Genomic DNA, 16,934 nt, shown 5'->3' on the forward strand with positions numbered 1-16,934 from the left:
AGTTTGAATAAGAATGATCCCCATAGGCTCATATATTTATTTGAATGCTTGGTCACCAGGGAGTAAAGTTGTTTGATATAATTAGAAGGATTAAGAGATGTGGTCTTGTTGGAGGAAGTGTGTCTGTGAGATTTCAAAAGCTCATGATAAGCCAATTTCTCTCTCTCTCTCTCTCTCTCTCTCTCTCTCTCTCTCTCCTTATGGATCAGGATGCAAACGTCTCAGCTACAGCTCTAGCACCACGTCTGTCTGCATGTTGCCATGCTCTTCACCATGATGATAGTGGACTAAATCTCTAAAACTGTAAGCAAACCCTCAACAAAATGTTTCCTTTTATAAGCATTGTCTTGGTCCTGATGTCTCTTCACAGCAATAGATCTAAGACAGAGGTCAACAGTCAAACATAAGAGGGACAAAATATAAGCACTAAATATAAAGTAGGATGAAATTGTAAAGAGTAAACAGATTGAGGAACCAGAAGCCAGCTGAGCTTAGACTGTGGAGAGATGGGGAGAAGCAAGTAAACAAGAGAGCTTGACCTTCAACACAGGAGCTCAATGACCATCAACTCTTTTTATATCTGGTACTCCAATTACTTAGGGGCTGATTTTCAAACTCCAAAACTTTTCCCTTCTACTACATTCAGCAAAAATCTTAGTTACTTTTCCACAGCTATGATTAAGTACCATGCCCAAAACAACTTCTAGAAGAAAGAGCTCATTGGGGCTTAGAGTTCCAGAGGATTAGCCCATGATTGTTATGACAAGCAGCGTGGCAGCATGCAGGCAAGCATGGTGCTGAAGCAAGAACTGAGAACTTATTTCAGATCCACAAGTAGGAAACAGAGAGAAAACTCTGAATGACATGGGCTTTTGAAACCTCAAAGACTGCCTCATGGCACCTCCCCCAACAAAGCCACACCTCCTAATCTTTCCCAAACAGTTTTACCAATGAGGAACCAAGCAGTCAGATAATATATGCCTAGGGGGCATTTCTCATTCAAATCACCAGAGTAGCCTACTGACCCTAGTACATAAGATTTGTGGATTCGTATGGTGTATAAATGTGTGTGTGTGTGTGTGTGTGTGTGTGTAATCCAGAAGGTTATATAATGAATATCTCTACAGCTCTCCACCATATTGTTTTTGAGACAGAATCTCTCACTGACTGCTTCTCTGTAGCTGAGATAAAACACTGACCAAAACCAACTTGGGGGAGGAAAGGACTTAATACATCTTACACGTTACAGTCCATGGCTGCCTGGCTAGCTTACACCTGAAATAATCATACAAAAACTGTATTTATCTAAATACTGCCTGGCCCTTTTGCTCTAACTTCTAACTAGCTAATTCTTACATCTTAATTTAACCCATTCCCATTAATCTGTATATTCCCACATGACTGTGACTTACCGGCAAGATTCTAACCAGTGTCCATCTCAGGCAGAAGATCCATGATGTCTCTCTTTGTGCCCTTCTTCCCAGCATTCAGTTTTGTCTTCTCTACCTACCTAAGTTCTGCCTTATCAGGCCAAGCATTTTCTTTATGGATTAACCAATGAAAGCAAAACATTAAACAGAAGGATCTCCTATACCATTTCCCCTTTTCTGTTTAAAAATGGAAAGGAAAGCTTTAATTTTAACATAGTAAAATTACATAAAACAAAACAAATATCAAATAAGAATTACAGTTATAATACTTATATTTACTTTATCTTTCATCATAACTAAGGAAAACTATAACTATAAATTCTTCAACCCCATCAAAGACTCCAGAAGAAAATAATATTACCTAAGTAAACAGGAAGTACATTGTAAGCAACTTCCAAAAACTCTAGAATTGACAGAGACATCTCACTGCCTGGACAGTCACCCAAAGTTTTTCTGTAGCATTGGGGCATCCATCTTTAGTCTACAGGCCCATAGTATCCAACAGACTTTTCCATGAAGGTTTAGGCAAGTTCAACAGTCATTTCTCTGTGAAGCAGTCCAGGCAAGAGTAGTTTCTTGCCCAAATGGCTAGCAAACTTCATAAGGAGCCTCTTCGATGTCCATCTTCCTCTTGAAGTAGCTGGTGCTGCCAGGAGAAGATGTGTCTCATTGTCATGAAACGTTCTAAGTTATTAAAACATTTAAGTGCCATATTCTGTAGTCTTTGAAAGCTATGAAGAATGCCTATCCATTTGAAAGATATCTATGCACATTTAGAAAATCCAACTAACATGAATACAAACTTGACTATTATAAATGATTATCTATTAACCTAATTTTTAATTATATATTACATTTTTAAATGAGCTACACTATCACAATACCTTAATCAAGATCAGAAATACATATACATATACAAAAATTGACCTTAAATTTGTATCAATAGAGCAAGATCCATACCAATGCAAATTATTCATATCTATATCATTCCCCCTTTAAATGTAAAAGAACATTTATAAACAATATTTGGGAATATGGGCACAGTTTTTTCTCTCTAAACTGCTTCCTGTTGTATGGAGGCACTGTTAATCAGATCCTTCATGGTATATCCTGTGTGCTAGGTTCATCTCAGTCAACAGTTGTGCGAAGCATTTTCTTTGTGGGGATGTTCACAGCAACCTTTCAGGAGGCCTAGGTCCATGAAACCATATTTGTGTGGAGGCAATCCACAGGTTCTCATCTTCTGTGAAAGCAAAAGAAGAACCTCTTTTCCAAAGCACCATATCCTTAGATCCAAATTCTGAAGTCAAGGTACCTTTATAATATTCATGCTGGTATAGCTTAGAGACAATGAAATGTGTCTCTGTGCTTAGCTTCTTCACAGTCAAAAAATTTAAAGAAAACACAATAATATTCAGAATCCAGACTCTCTGTGAATTTTCCATTTTTAAGTGGCTTATTTTTCTTTACTCCCTTTAATCTATGACTATCTGTACTGTCTGTCTCTTTAAAGACTTTACCTTTTTTAAGAAAGCATTAACTTTATTTTACAGTCTATATTATTTTTTTCTCTCCCAAGTCTACATACATTTATCCAACACTGTCACCCATTTAGAGGTCTTTTATGTCTGAATCTGTTTTATTGCAAATCTGTAATTCTCTACTGTTCAGAAACACTTTCATTTTGCATTTTTAAAATGCTAAGCATTTAAGAATCTAAGCTGCGACAATCCTAGGTCAAATATAGGTACTGTGGGCTTGCCCTGCCCAGTCCAGCATGGCGGAGCCACTTGCACCTCTGAGAGCCAAGCACACTGCCCCACTTTCAGGCACAAAGCTGGTTCATGTTGTCATGAAGCAAGATGCAACAATCTGTTCACAAACCCCATCCAAATGCTCCATCTCCCGAAAGAGTCAGAGGTCACACTGGTGGCACAGCCCAGAAACTGGTATTTCAAAACCACCACATTTTAGTAGACCTGATCCTGCCACCTACACAGGCAGGAAGAGCTGAGCCATGGGCATGGTCTCAGCTACTTTATTCCCAACCCCAAGTAGGCACACAAACACCTAGGCCCACAAATGCTCCAGACCTGGAGTTTGCGACAGCAGCAGGGCCCAAGAAGCCTTGTTTTAAAATGGTGTGGCTTGTTGTTGTTATTGTGTTGTTGCTATTGTCAATAAAATTTTTCTGTGGCATGCCCCATCAAACAGCAAAAACTGTTTTTTTTTTCTGTGTGTCTAGAATTAAGCTCTCTCAGATTTTTAAGTGGATTTAGTCCATCATGTTGAGCACCAAACTATTGCATGAGGAGGGTGGCCCTTTGTTCCATCTTGGTTAGCTTACACCCAAAATAATCATACAAAAATTGTATTAATTTAAACACTGCCTAGCCCATTAGCTATAACTTCTTGTTTGCTAATGCTTACATCTTAATTTAACCCATTTCTATTAATCTGAATAGTGCCACATGACTGTGGCTTACCAGCAAGATTCTAAACAGCGTCCATCTCAGGCAGGAGATTCATGGCGTCTCTCTCTCTCTCTGCCCTTCTTCCCAGAATTAAGTTCTGTCTTCTCCACCTACCTAAGTTCTGCCCTATCAGGTCAAGCATTTTCTTTATTGATTAACCAATGAAAGCAACACATAAACAGAAGGACCTTCTGCACCACATCACTGAGAGAAGACAAGATAGGAACTCGAGACATGAACCTGGACACAGTAACTGAAGCAGAGACCATGGAAGAATGCTCTTCACAAGTTTGCTTTGCATGCATTGTCCATATTGCTTTCTTATGCAACCCAGGACCAGAGATGACATTTTCCACGGTGGACTGGGCCTTCCTACATCAATCAGCAATGAAGAAAATGTCTTACAGACATGCCCACAGGCCAAATTGAGGTAGGCAAATCCTCAGTTAAGGTTTTCTCTTTCCTGGTCATTCTAGTTTGTATTGAGTTGATAAGAACTAACCAGCATTATGAAGTTGGAGCTCACTATTTGTCTAGACTGAGTAGCCAGTGGATCTTCCTGGCTCTAACCCCCAGTGTTGTTCCATGTGTACCATTGCCTCTGAGATTTACATGGATGATGGGAATCTAGATTCAGACCCTCATACTTGTGCAGAGAGAATTTTACCCTATCACTGCACATAAGACTTTCAGTGCCATAACATACCAGACACAGAATAAAAAATAAGTGACCAAGTTTGAACTATTCCATGCTTGTTATTTCCAAATAACCAAAGATTCAAATTGCCACTATTCAATGTCATACACGCTGAAAAAAGGTGTAAAGGGGGTATTTTGGAAAATGAAAGTGGTTTTCCCATAAATTTAAGCTCCTATTTTAAAAGTGTGTCATAGAGAAAGACTCCATAGCATGAGGTAGCATGGGTTGGAAGAACTGCCACCTCTGGCCCTAGAATCTGTGAACCTTGGTTTTACTTTGTATGAGATCATGATTATTCTGTGTATTTCTCTGTTTTAAATACTTCATATATATTAAATCACTTAACAACTATAATTAAAAATTCTTAGATACGCATTCTACAGCTAAAGAAACCTAGGAGCAGAGTTAGTTTAACTCACATAACAGGGCTTCCATCCAGAGGGCCATCAGAGGGAGGGCCATCAGAGGGGTGAGTGTGATTCCGGCCCGCGGCAGGGGCCTGGCGAGGAGGGGCTAGGACCTTCCCTGACCCCATAGACTCCCAGGTCAGCCTGCTCTGCTGGCTCCAGCCTGTTAGCACCTCCGCCAGCCATCCCAGCTTCCATCCAGAGGACCTTCAGAGGGGTAAGTGTGCTTCGGGCCGCGGCAGGGCCCGGCGAGGAGGAGCTAGGACTTTCCCCGACCCCATAGACTCCCAGGTCAGCCTGCTCTGCTGGCTCCACCCTGATAGCGCCTCCGCCAGCCATCCCAGCTTCCATCCAGAGGGCCTTCAGAGGGGTAAGTGTGCTTCGGGCTGCAGCAGGGGACCGGCGAGGAGGAGCTAGGACCTTCCCCGACCCCATAGACTCCCAGATCAGCCTGCTCTGCTGGCTCCACCCTGCTAGTGCCTCCGCCAGCCATCCCAGCTTCCATCCAGAGGGCCTTCAGAGGGGTGAGTGTGCTTTGGGCCCACAGCAGGGGCCCGGCGAGGAGGACCTAGGACTTTCCCCGGCCCCATAGACTCCCAGGTCAACCTGCAGTGCTGGCTCCATCCTGCTATACTCTCCCGCCTGCCATCCCAGCTTCCATCCAGGTACAAATTTCTATATTTCTCCCCTCCCACTGGGGCCATAAAATCTCCCCAGCTCAGCTGCCTTGCACACTGGGCCTGCTCTGTAGGCGCATCCCGGAAAGAGGGAGTGCATGTGCTTCAATATCCTGCCTGAGGAAAGGTAGGCATTCTATCAGTGAACTCCCTGCCCAAGAAGGGAACCTGACCCGCTATCAGAAGTTCCAATAGAGAGCATTTGAATGAAGAGATGGGCAGACGCCAAGGCAAGACCTCCTCCAACAATCTGAAAAACAACATGAAAACACCAGATCCCAACGACCCTACAACAGAAGGATTTGAACACTCTAACCCAGATGAAGTGGAAAAAAGTGCCATTATAAAAGCAATAGAGTCCCTTAAACAGGATATGAATAATTCCCTTAAGGAACTGGTCGAGAAGTATAACAAAAAGTTTGAAGAAATGAGTATAGAAATAGATGAGAAATATAACAAAAAGTTTGAAGAAATAAGTAAATCCGTGAATGAGACCCTAAGAAACCAAGAAAAAACAATCAAACAAGTAAAGGAAACAGTCCAAGAATTGAAAACTGAAATGGAGGCAATGAAGAAAACACAAAACGAGAACCGGCTGGATATGGAAAACCTAGGTAAACGAACAGAGACTACAGAATCAAGCATAACCAATAGAATACAAGAGATAGAAGAACGAATCTCAGATTCTGAAGATACCATAGAGAAAATAAATGCTCTGGTCAAAGAAAACAGCAAATTCAACAAATTCTCTTCACAAAACATTCAGGAAATCTGGGACACAATAAAAAAACCAAATCTAAGAATAATAGGGATTGAAGAAGTAGAAGAACTGCAGATCAAAGGCCCAGAAAATATATTTAACAAAATTATAGAAGAAAACTTTCCCAATCTAAAGAACGATATTCCTATGAAGGTTCAAGAAGCATACAGAACGCCGAATAGACTGGATCAAAAAAAAAAAACGTTCCCTCGCCATATAATAATCAAAACACAAAACATCCAGATTAAAGAAAGAATATTAAGAGCTGCAAAGGAAAAAGGTCAAGTGACTTATAAAGGTAAACCTATCAGGCTTACACCAGACTTCTCTATGGAAACCATGAAAGCCAGAAGATCCTGGATAGAGATACTGCAGAAACTAAGAGACCATGGATGCAAACTCAGACTACTATACCCAGCCAAGCTATCGTTCACTATCAACGGAGAAAACAAAATATTCCAGGATAAAAATAAATTTAAACAATTCGTAGCCACAAATCCATCCCTACAGAAAGTAATAGAAGGAAAATCACAACCCAAGGAATCCAACATTGCCATCACTGCCTACAATAACTCAGACATCTAGCGACCCTTCACAACCACAACTCAAAGAAGAGAAACACACAAACTCTACTACACACACACACACACACAAATAATAAATGGAATCAACAACCACTGGTCATTAACATCTCTTAATATTAATGGACTCAACTCACCTATAAAAAGGCACAGACTTAGAGACTGGATAAGAAAACAGGATCCAACATTCTGCTGTTTACAAGAAACACACCTCAACCACAGAGATAGACATCTACTCAGAGTAAAGGGTTGGGAAAAGGTTTTCCAAGCAAACGGACCTAAGAAACAAGCTGGTGTGGCCATTCTAATATCTAACAAAATTGACTTCAAACTAAAATCAGTCAGAAGAGATGGTGATGGACATTTCATACTCTTAACTGGAACAATTAATCAGTAGAAAGTCTCAATCCTGAATATCTACGCCCCTAATATAAAAACACCCACTTATGTAAAAGAAAAACTTTTAGAACTCAAGGCAGTCATCAAACCACACACACTAATAGTAGGAGACTTCAACACACCTCTCTCACCAATGGACAGATCAATCAAACAGAAACTCAACAGAGAAATAAGAGAATTGCTAGAGGTAATGAATCAAATGGACTTAACAGATATCTATAGAACATTCTACCCAAAAAGGAAAGAATATACCTTCTTCTCTGCAGCTCATGGTACCTTCTCGAAAATTGACCACATACTTGGTAACAAAGCAAACTTACACAGATACAAAAGAATATTTGTAATCACCTGTGTCTTGTCGGATCACCACGGAATAAAGTTAGAACTCAATAACAATTCGAATTCCAGAAAGCCTACAAATGTGTGGAAGTTGAACAGTCAACTACTGAATCATCCCTGGGTCAAGGAAGAAATAAAGAAAGAAATTAAAGTCTTCCTTGAATTTAATGAAAATAAAGACACAGCATACTCAAACCTATGGGACACAATGAAAGCAGTTCTAAGAGGAAAGTTCATAGCACTAAGTGCCCAATTAAAGAAAACAGAGAGAGCATATATTGGAGACTTGACAGCACACCTAAAAGCTCTGGAAAAAAAAGAAGCAGACTCTCCCAGGAGGAGTAGAAGATTGGAAATAATCAAACTGAGGGCTGAAATCAACAAAATAGAAACACAGAAAACAATCCAAAAAATCAACGAAACAAAAAGTTGGTTCTTGGAGAAAATCAACAAGATTGACAAACCCCTAGCCAAACTAATCAAACGGCAGAGAGAGAACACTCAAATTAATAAGATCAGAAATGAAAAGGGGGACATAACAACAGACACAGTGGAAATTCAGAGAATCCTTCGATCTTACTACGAGAGTTTATATGCCACAAAGTTGGAAAATGTAAAAGAAATGGATTGGTTTTTAGATAAATACCATCTGCCAAAGTTAAATCAAGAGCAAGTGAACAATCTAAATAGACCTGTTAGTCGCGAAGAATTAGAAGCTGTTATCAAAAACCTCCCCACCAAAAAAAGCCCAGGTCCAGATGGTTTCAATGCAGAATTCTACCAGAACTTCCAGGAAGAGCTAATACCTATACTCCTTAATGTATTTCACAATATAGAAACAGAAGAATCATTGCCAAACTCTTTTTATGAAGCTACAGTTACCCTGATACCAAAACCACACAAAGACACAACCATGAAAGAGAATTACAGACCAATCTCACTCATGAACATTGATGCCAAAATACTTAATAAAATACTGGCAAACTGAATCCAAGAATACATTAGAAAAATTATCCATTATGATCAAGTCGGCTTCATCCCAGAGATGCAGGGCTGGTTCAACATACGCAAATCTATCAATGTAATCCATCATATAAATAAATTGAAAGAAAAAAACCATATGATCATTTCATTGGATGCTGAAAAAGCATTTGACAAAATTCAACACCCCTTTATTGTAAAGGTGCTGGAGAGATTGGGTATACGAGGAACATACCTAAATATAATAAAAGCAATATATAGTAAGCCGACAGCTAACATCAAATTGAACGGAGAGAAACTCAAAGCCATTCCACTAAAATCAGGAGCACGACAAGGCTGTCCACTCTCTCCATACCTCTTCAATATAGTGCTTGAGGTACTAGCAATAGCAATAAGACAACATAAGGGGATCAAGGGGATTCAAATTGGAAAGGATGAAGTTAAACTTTCGTTATTTGCGGACGATATGATAGTGTACATAAGCGACCCCAAAAACTCTACCAAAGAACTCCTACAGCTGATAAACACCTTTAGTAATGTGGCAGGATACAAGATCAACTCCAAAAAAATCGATTGCCCTCTTATACACAAAGGATAAAGAAGCAGAGAGGGAAATCAGAGAAACATCACCTTTCATGATAGCCACAAATAGCATAAAATATCTTGGGGTAACTCTAACCAAGGAAGTGAAAGACCTATTTGACAAGAACTTTATATCCTTGAAGAAAGAAATTGAGGAGGATACCAGAAAATGGAAAGATCTCCCCTGTTCTTGGATTGGGAGAATCAACATAGTAAAAATGGCAATTCTACCAAAAGCAATCTATAGATTCAACGCAATTCCCATCAAAATCCCATCAAACTTCTTCACAGACCTTGAGAGAATAATAATCAAGTTTATATGGAAAAACAAAAAACCCAGGATAGCCAAAACAATCTTATACAATAAAGAAACTTCTGGAGGCATTACCATCCCTGATTTCAAACTCTATTACAGAGCAACAGTATTGAAAACAGCTTGGTATTGGCATAACAACAGAGAAGTCGACATATGGAATCGAATAGAAGACCCGGGTATTAACCCACAAATATATGAACACCTGATATTTGACAAGGGAGCTAAAGGCATACAATGGAAGAAGGAAAGCATTTTTAACAAATGGTGCTGGCATAACTGGATGTCAACCTGTAGAAGAATGAAAATAGATCCATATCTATCACCATGCACAAAACTCAAGTCCAAATGGATTAAAGACCTCAACATTAATCTGACCACTTTGAAACTGATAGAAGAGAAAGTGGGAAGTAGTCTACATGATATAGGCACAGGAGACCAGTTCCTAAGCAGAACCCCAGGAGCTCAGACAATAAGAGAAGCAATGAATAAATGGGACCTCCTGAAACTGAGAAGCTTCTGTAAAGCAAAGGACACTGTCAGTAAGACCAAAAGGCTACCTTCCGACTGGGAGAAGATCTTCACAAATCCCTCATCAGATAAAGGTCTGATCTCCAAAATATACAAAGAACTCAAGAAACTAGACACTAAAACTCTAACTAACCCAATTAAAAAATGGGGTACTGATCTGAACAGAGAATTCACAACAGATGAACTCCGAATGGCCAAAAGGCACTTAAGGTCATGCTCAACCTCCTTAGCGATCAGGGAAATGCAAATCAAAACCACTTTGAGATACCATCTTACACCTGTCAGAATAGCTAAAGTCAAAAACACCAATGATAGCCTATGCTGGAGAGGATGTGTGGTGAGGGGAACACTCATCCATTGTTGGTGGGAATGCAAACTCGTGCAGCCACTGTGGAAATCAGTGTGGCGGTTTCTCAGGAAACTGGGAGTCAACCTCCCGCAGGACCCAGCAATTCCACTCTTGGGAATATACCCTAGAGATTCCTTAACATACTACAAAAGCATTTGTTCTACTATGTTCATAGCAGCACTATTTGTAATAGCCAGAACCTGGAAACAGCCTAGGTGCCCCTCAATAGAAGAATGGTTAAAAAAGGTGTGGAACATATACACATTAGAGTTTTACTCAGCGGTAAAAAACAATGACATCTTGAATATTGCATGCAAATGGATGGAAATAGAAAACGCTTTACTGAGTGAGGTAAGCCAGACCCAAAGAGAGGAACACGGTATGTATTCACTCATAAGTGGATTCTAACCATAATTAAAGGTCTTTGAGCCTATTATTCGTGATCCTAGAGAAGCTAAATAAGAAGATAAACCTGATGAAGATTATTTAGCTACCTGCCAGGAGGTAGGAAATAGACAAGAGTCCCAGGTAACCTCGGGTGCATGGGGGGGGGGTGTGGGAGGGTTGTTGGAAGGGGAGAGGGTTAGAGAGAAGGGAGTAGGGGAGGAATGGGGAAAGCTCGGTGGCCTGGGAGGGGGAGAGTGAGGAAGGATGAATATGGGATCAGGGAAGAATATATTTCAAATAAGGGAGTCATTTTAGGGTTTACAGGAGACTTGATTATATATGGGATCCCAGGTCCAAGGAGAGATCCCCAGATTGTTCTCTGGACAGAGGAGAGGGTGCCTGAACCGACCGTGGCCCATAACCATACTGATGAATATTTTGCTTATCACCATAGATCCTTCATCTGGCGAAGGACGGCGATACAGACGGAGACCCACATTGGAGCACCGAACTGAGCCCCCCAAGGTCCAAATGAGGAGCAGAAGGAGGAAGAACATGAAAAAGAAAATCAGGACTGCGAGGGATGCTATCACCCACTGATACAAGGGAACGGATCTAATGAGAGTTTACCAAGGCCAGTTGGACTGGGACTGAACGAGGACATGATCTAACCAGATTCTCGGAATTTGGCCGAATTCTCTGAATGTGGCTGGCCCGAAGTCTTTCTGAAAAGCCATTGACTATGATACTGGGACTTGTTTCCTCTGCATATACTGGATTTTGGGGATCCAGTCTGTTTGGATACTCACCTGCCTGGACCTGGAGGGAGGGGGGAAGGAACTTGAACTTCCCACAGGGCAGGAAACCCTGACTGCCCTAAGGGACGAAGAGGGAGGAGGAGAGGGAGTGGGGGGAGTGGGAGGGTGTTGGGAAGAGGGGCGGAAATGGAAACTTTTATAATTTAATAAAATTTACTCTAAAAAAAATAAATAACTCACATAACAGCTGTAAGTAGAGGGCAGGAGTATTTTTGCATTCTGAACTTGAGTTCAGATCCTTATCAGGGAAATCTGAGCAATTTGATGCACTGTCTGCTGTGATTTTGAAATCAGAAAGATTTGTGTTGGGATTGGTAGCCTCAGTTCACTACCGTGAGATAGATGTCTTTCTCTTGAGTCTGTTGCATGGATTATATGTAAAGTAGCTATGGAAACTCTTGGGAAAGATTCATCTCCCAGGGAAAGATTAAAGTAAGATTCATAGAGTATTTGAGCATTTGAGACTTTACTAGAACAGCAAGATATCTACCAAAATGAAGTGAGAAATTTACAATTAGTTACCACCAAGTGCCTATGATTTCTGCCTTAAAGAAAAAAAATAAAATATGTTTGAACACGCATTCCTTCTTCCAGGAAATACTCACCGTGTAGTTATCAGGGAGGCTCAGCTCTTGTGTTCAGACAGACCCTCTCTATAGCCACAGTCATCTCTGAGAGCCATGCCAGCCCTTGGGCCAGATTGTGAACACAAGCAGGAACCACAATCACTAAATACTATCTGAACAGCAATCAGAGAGGTAAGGGTGTGGGCTTCTCAATTGCTTCTCCTTTAAGGACTACACCCTTCTATCTTATTAAGATTACAAAAAAAATAGGAGGAATAAAACTACAATGTACAAAGTTGTCTAAGAATTAACAAAATAGTTTAAAATAAAGGGACCGTTTTTACCAGAGTAGGAACTCTGGTTCAGATATTCAATAGAAGACAGCAATTCCTCACTTCCCCACAATACTATGCAAAATAAAATGATTGGAAACAAAAGAGATGGGCAGGTATAACAAGTTTAATCAAAACTGAAAAAGGAATATAGCCCCCAGGCTCAAGACATCCGTGGTCTTTCCAAAGTACCCAAGATAGATGCAGACAGAGTATAGGAAGATCTATGGGAGAGAACTCAGAAGATGCTGTGAGAATGCTTCCCCTCGGTAAATGCTTTTCTCCTACTGCACCAGATAAACATCTCTGAGTAACAAGAATTATGAAGGTTGGGAAGAAGAAGGCAGAGATGGACTGAAAAGCTGTATTGTGTGGTGGGGAGTGTGTTAAGGATAACCCTTCAAACTCCTCTTGGGTCGTTCACTGGGCTGTATGGAGACAGACAGGCAATGTCTTGCCTTGAGCTAAGGCTTCTTACCTCATTCTCACGAGGAACTCAAAAGTAGAGGTACAGAAACCACAGATGGTGCTCCCCTCTCATTTCTACAATAGATGGTGCTCCCCTCTCATTTCCCACAATAAAAGTTGCTTCCCTCTCATTTCCACAATAGATGGTGCTCCCCTCTCATTTCTACAATAGATGGTGGTCTCCTCTTATTTCCACAATAAATGATGCTCCCCTCTCATTTCCACAATAGATGGTACTCCCCTCTCCCTTCCACATGCAGTGTTCTCAGGAGACTCTAGTAGGATCAAGCACCAGCTGACAAAGTAGAACCCCTAAAGAATGTGCTTTTGAATTGGCTGCCCCCTCTGTACTAATTATCTGCTTTCTGGGGTCACCATTACAGAATAATCTGCCTATATGAAATCCCTTGCATCAGGTACTGCCTTTGGCGATATCAGGCTACAAAAGTATAAATGACCCCGAAAAGCCTGTGCTCTGAGTGGAATTTTGATACAGGCTACCCCTCATCTCAATTAGGAGAAAGTAAAATTGGAATTCATGGTGGTCACTGAAAAGCAAAGCATCATAATTAGTAACTTTTCGCCATGGGGTTAAGGTTAGGTGCAGGTAGAAGGTGAACAACTAGGCACAGGCCTCAGACATTATAGAGCAATGGCAGTTATAAAGATTGTGGTATTGGCTACTCTTAGTGAGGATCTGAGTCTCCTGAAAACATAAAATTATGATCATCGGTCAGCATACCATAAGCTGTGAAAACAGGGAGTCTCTAGGGAAGTCTTTAAGAGTCTCAGAATCTGCCAAAGAGACAAAGTTGTAAAATAAATCATGTTCTCATACACCAAAGCACAGAAAATTATGAGGGATCTGGCTAGGCAGATAAGCCTCAGAAGTTTAAAGTCTTAGATTCTTCTGAATCAGCCCACCCAGTAGGTGCAAGTCCTTCCCCAACTCTCTGGGAGAAGCCAACCTCTCCTGAGCTGAGGACACTGGCCAGCAGATGGCACCTCTCTCTGTCGCCAAGGTGATAAAGGGCTTGCTGTGCATTAATATAGCCAGAGTAGAGAGATATGGCAACTGCTCTGGGAGAATGTCTTTATATTGAAGGAAGAGCTTAACTGGGGAAAACTGAATGTCAGTGAATCAGTCTCAAAAGTGTTGAACAGAGGCTGGGTGTGAGACAGACCAGTGTCAACTGGAAAATACTTACAGTCATGGGAGGGCTGCCTTGTGACTTCCACTTGAGAACCTGGAGACTGTCTTACATCCTCCTGGGCTCCTCTGCAGTGGACCAGGGGAGGATGCTGGAGCCATGCTGCCCAGAGAACCTAAGGAAGGCATGAGATTGACAGAGGGGAACATGGGATAGTTCACCAGATGGAGGCCTGTGTAGGTAGGAGGAGGGCCCGACTGGCCTGGTTGTGCCCCTGTCATTTATCCATTGAACTAAAATGCCTCATATTTTATACTTTAAAGCATTGCTCACTTCAAGTTTCCTGAAGATGGAGGCAGCAGGAAGGGCTGACCACACACACACACACACACACACACACACACACACACACACAAACTCATTGCACATAAATTACACCCCCACAAAATTGCTTTTAAATGACTCCTAAGAATACTGCTTACATGAGAATGACTCTCATAGGTTCACATGTTTGAGTACTTGGTCCCCAGTTGATTAAACTCTTTGGGAAGGAATAAGAAGTGTGACTTTGGAGGAGATGTGTCACTGGGGGTTGAAGTTTCAGAATCCCATATCATTTTCCAGTTAGCTCTCTCTGCCTCCTACTTGCTGTAAGGCCATAAACTCCCAGCTACTGCTCCAGCACCAGGCCTGCCTGCCGCCATGGTCCCCATAATGATGGTCATGGGTGTAGCCTCTAGAAATATAAGTTCCAATAAACTCTTTCTTCTAGAAGCTACCTTGGTCGTGTCGCTTTGCCACAGAAGTAGAAGAGTAACGAAGACCTATGCTGCATGTAACTTTTCTGACTGCCTCTGCAGACAGAGTTTCTTGAAGGTTCAAGGTCAAATGTGTTTCATCTGAGGGTCAGCAAACAAAGGGCACAGATAATGAGCCAGCTCAGAGTAGGGTAATTCTAATGTAGTCAATAGGCAGTCACAGTTAAAATGGCTGAATAATTACACCAGCTGGTCTGCAACGGTGAATCTTTATTAGAAAAGCAGAGATATTGTTTTCTTCCTGAAGAATATCTATTTCACTGGCTATCAGCTGGATGCTAAGATCTACTAGAAACAGCCAATTAAAGAAAGGGGTGATATCTTAAGCAGTATACCAAGGAGAAGGGAGATTTTAAGTTCTGCTGCTGCTACGGCAAAACCATACAATTATTAGAGGTATTCATTAAGCTTTTTAATGGATTAGTGAATGTGTGTATTTTGGCCACCAGAGGGCAATGTAGGCCCCATGAAACCACTCAGGAAAATGAATCAGGAAGGGGGAGGGAGGAATGTAATCAAGCAGCAGCACAATTTCAGTGCCTGGTTATAGTGCATCAATCTGCCAGGTTTCACCAAATTCATAAGCTATCTTCCTCATCTTCTTGCCGGTTCCTTTTTAAGTTTGGCTCTCTGATGTCCCTACAAGGGACAAGGCGGCACTTCTGGTGTCCAGAACTGACCTGTGCACTCTGTAACGCTTCTCTCTGCCATCCCATGGCAAACATTCGCATGACAGGGTGAGATGAAACTGCTTCCTTCTTCCCTGCTTGGTTGCCAACACATTCCAGGTTTTCTTCTATCACCAATCGATTTCCCAGGATGAACCAGGTCTACTTAGAGTGTAGCTATGTTGACCACTGGATGGGACAGGATCTCTGGATAACATGTAGACCCTAGACCATCTCTTGTTGACAGAGGCAGAATCTCTGTTGTCAGGGTGCCAGATTAGGCAGGGTTCTGTTTAGCATGTACTTGTGGCATGTACTCTTGGGATACTAACACAAACTGTGTGATGAATCGGTCCAGATCAGAAAACCAAGAGTTCTGATGGGAGTCCTATAGGGGAAGTGTGGTCCTGCTGTGGCCATTCCTTTCTCTGGTTCCATAACAAGATATGGAATGACCAAAAAAGCATCAACAAATGACTGCAAGGTGGGAAGATAGGCAGACACTCAGCACATGTCTGTCACCAGTGTGTCTTATGTTTGTGGGACCCCTTTGGGTGAAGGTGGAAATACCTGTGTAAAACCATACTGAATCAATCCGTAGACGTGACTATTTTGAGAAGTCAAAGTAAAATGGTCAGAAAATGCCAGTGAATAGTACCCTGCTAATTTAAGATATTTGTATATTGTCCAGTGTTTCCCATACTTGCTGGAATCTGGGAGTCTCTTGGGAAAGGGCTACATGTTTGTCTTATTTGGGGTTCCTGAAAAATCAGGGCAGGAACTCAAGGCAGGGGCCTAGAGGCAGGAACTGATGCAGAGGTCATGAAGACATGCTGTTTACTGGTTTTCTCAGCCCGTTCTTATATACCCAAAGACCACCTGTTAGGGAAGGCACCACCTACAATAGGCTGGGCCCTCCAACATCTATCACTAACTATGAAAATGCCCCACAGCTTGCTTACAGTCCAAACTTATGGAGGCATTTTCTCAATTGATTTTTCCTCTTCCCAAATAGCCTATGTCCAGTTGACATAAAAACTAAGCAGAAAAATGACTGACTGACTCAGACTCTCCTGGGCACACTGAAGTAGCTGCCAGCGTGGGACTGAAGCGGGATTCTCAGGTCTGCAACAGCTGCCTACACTCCCCTCAGCTTTCTGAACGTTTTAGATGATATGCGAGCACAAAGAAAAATGTAATTGG

The sequence above is a fragment of the Myodes glareolus genome, chromosome 3, assembly GCF_982192425.1.
Source record: "Myodes glareolus chromosome 3, mMyoGla1.1, whole genome shotgun sequence".
Classification (NCBI taxonomy): Eukaryota; Metazoa; Chordata; class Mammalia; order Rodentia; family Cricetidae; genus Myodes; species Myodes glareolus.